We start from the raw sequence: 3,516 nt of genomic DNA on the forward strand, positions 1-3,516 counted from the left end.
TTTTCAATCTTAGAGTTCTATTCTAAACTGAATATAGTAATATCACAAGTTTACTTTTTACCTAATCTGAAATTAACTTATTCTAAATTCAATTGACATTAAATAATCACTTACAGGGTACTAGACCTGGGGCTTGACCGTGATGAGTGATATAAAATATATGTGATATAAAAAATATAATGGAATTTTTGGAGATCTTTGTTTCATTAAGGATATGGAGGATGTAGTATTGTAGCAGCATAATATGTTATCAATTTGTCTTGATTCTTAATCACTAGCAACCTTTGGTTGTAGCTTGTTACTATTTGAGTAGATTATCTGATTATGTCTATGGGCAACAGTGTTTTATCAAAGATCTATTTTTAATATAGCTAAAGTTTTAGAAGTTAGCTCCAAATTGGGGCAGTTCTATTGAGATGAGTTTCCTCAGTTGAACTTTTATTAATCTGATTACTCCAATTGTGCTAAAAATCTTTTATAAATGTTAGCTGATTTGATCCTTATAGCAATCCTATGAAGTAGGTGCTATTATCATTGTTTTAAAAAATGAGGAAACTTAGACAAAACAAGATTAAAAAAACTTGTGTAAAGTCACATATTTGGTAATTATCTAAGGCAGGATTTATACTCTTATCTTCCTGATTCTCAGATTTACCCTTTATTCACTGTTGACACCTTCATCTCCTTGACCCTCAATTTTCTCATATGTAAAATAAAGGAGTTGGACAGCTTCAGAACCAATAGATTTCTTTGATATTGTTGAGTACAAAGAGAGCAGAAAAGTTAGATTAGAGATAGATTCTGAAAAGCTTTTTATGTTAAGTTTAGATTTGATACTCTGGTTTATAGGGGGCCTTTGCAGATTTTTTTGTTCAGGGAAATGACTTGATCTGGACTTTGTTTTAGGGATATAATATTGGATGCTAGATGAAGGATGGGTTGGTAAGGGGTAAACAAGAATCCACAAGTTTATTTCTCCTGTTGCAAAAGTCTAGAAAATTGTTGGTAAGAGTATAAATTATTGTGTAGAGAAAAGGAAAAAAATACAAGCGATTCTGTGGAGATAAAATTGATAACATTAATTGAGGAAGAGGGAGTTAATAAGAAAGGGAGAAAGGTTGACAAGACTGAAAATGTGAATCTCATTGATCTAAAGAGAAACAAGAAAGTTTGGACTGATGCAGAAGATGAGTTTTAGGGTTGTTGTTTTTTGTTGTTTTCTTACTTGCATATTGTTTGAGGTGCCTATGCAATATTCACTTAAAGATGACAATAGGTAGGAGGCACATAAAATTCTAAAAATGGATTTTTGTTCACTAGAGGAGGTATGTGAGTTTTTTGAGTGGCAAAATGTAGTGATATAATTAGTTTTCTTGTCATTCAAAACTGGATTTGCAAACCAAAACGCAAATACCCTTCTATCTCCATTCTAGAAGTCAGGAGATCTATTTTGAAGACCTTCTTCCATCTGAATTCTAATGAAACTGGCCTAAGTCATTGTTACAAAATCATAATCCTTACCCTTCTTGACCTCTCACAAACATTTGATACTATAGATTTTCTTTTCAGCTAGGACACTTTATGCTCTTGGATTTTCTGGTACTACTCTCCTCTGATTCTTTTCTTCTCTATCTGACTCCTCATTCCACTGTGCTGGTTCTTCATCTATGTCATCTTTTCTAACTGTGGATATCATTCAAGACTCCATCCTTAGTCCTCTTCTCTTTTTTGCTTTAAAACATGGTAATGCCATCAGCCCCCATGATTTTGATAATAATCTTTATATAAATATTTTCTCCTTTAGTATAGCCAGACTTAATTTCTGAGATTTACTTTCATCTACATATGTTTTATATACAGAGTTATCTATATGGTGTCTCTCTCCATTAAATTAAATTATAAGCTCTTGAAGGGGAAGGAGTAGTTTTTAAACTTTTTTTTTTGTATTTCTAGTCCTCAATGCTATACTTGGCACATAGTAAGTAAATTCTTACTGGGTGTATGATTAAGGATGGTGGCTTGGTAGGGATGCATAGTCAAAAAGCCATAGGTACCAAATCCCCTATGCTTGGTGGCACCTTAAGCTATTGGATAAATTTATGGGATACAAGTCAAGGAAAGAAAGAGAAAGAGGCAGAGATAGAGACAGAGAGACAGACAGAGAGACAGAGCCAGAAAGAGAAAAGGCCAGAAAGAGAGACAGACAGACAGACAGACAGACAGACAGACAGAAAGCTACTTGATAACCATAAGCCCCCTTTGGTACATCTGAGATATATAGCATGCAGGCAAGATGGAAGCCAATTAGAAGCCTTTTTCAACAAATAACCTGATGAGTATACTGTAGTTCAGGTAAAGCAAGCATAGTGTTTTCCAAAAGAGAGTCCAGGGAAATGAAGTCTGATCTATGACAAAGATTTAGTACATGAGTGAACAAAAATGTTATTAAGTTGTGCTGAAGTAGCAGAGAAATTAAATTGCTAGAGGAAGAGGCTATTAAGAGTTGGGTTTAAGGATCCAGACCAGAGGGACTCCTGAAAAATTTGACATGGACGTTTTTGTGCTGTTCATCTATGTGGTTGTTTAATGGATTACTTCATCTGCTCAGATATTGTGTTGTGTTGTGTGTGTGTGTGTATGTTTATGTTCATCTGGGTAGCCTGCTATAAACAGGTTTATTTTTGGTTCAGATAGTGGTTTTTCAAAAGATCTTTCCAGTGTCATCCCTAGATAGTAGAACAATTTGAGAAAAGGGGAGAGTAAAATATATATCAAGTATAAAAAGATATTGTCTAATCTAGTCCCAGCCTAACAAATTAATACTATTATCCCTGCTCCTCAATCCTTTCATTCTATTTTAGACTAATCTGAGGATAATAAAAGCAACTATTTCATAGGGTTGTTGTGAGAATCATATAAGATAATATTTATAAAGACTATAACTTGCACATGGCCTGTTATTGAGTAGAAGCTCAATAAACATCAGTTGCCTTCTTCTCCCTCATCCCTGTCTCTTTTACTTATTTCTTGTGTACATTGTCCTCCATTATACCTCCATACTTTTGATCCCTTGGACAGGATGTGCAATATGATTTTCTTATTAATTTTTTCCATTTTTCTAATTTAAATTAGATTTAAAAAAACTTGAGTATGTGGAATCAGTACTTATATCTTGATATTGAAGGATAAGTTTATAATACCTATTAGTTCTGATAATATTGCATACCCCAGATCTTTAGACTATTAAAACCTGCCATTATTTGTTAAATATTATGGGACTTTAACAGACATTTGCATCTTATTCCAGAAGGAGAGACTGCTAATGACTCACTGATCGGTGGGAAGGAGCACAAGGTCAAGAAGACCAACAATCCCTGTGAGGTTGGTGAGGATCTATGCCAAGGCAGAGAACCTGTCTTGAAAGATTCAGGGAAGTGGATTTTTGGCAAGTCCTGATGGTGGACTTTCCTGTTTCCTGGCTTTCTGTGAGACTAATATATATATATATATTTATAT

Source organism: Gracilinanus agilis, chromosome 3 (assembly GCF_016433145.1).
Source record: "Gracilinanus agilis isolate LMUSP501 chromosome 3, AgileGrace, whole genome shotgun sequence".
NCBI lineage: Eukaryota > Metazoa > Chordata > Mammalia > Didelphimorphia > Didelphidae > Gracilinanus > Gracilinanus agilis.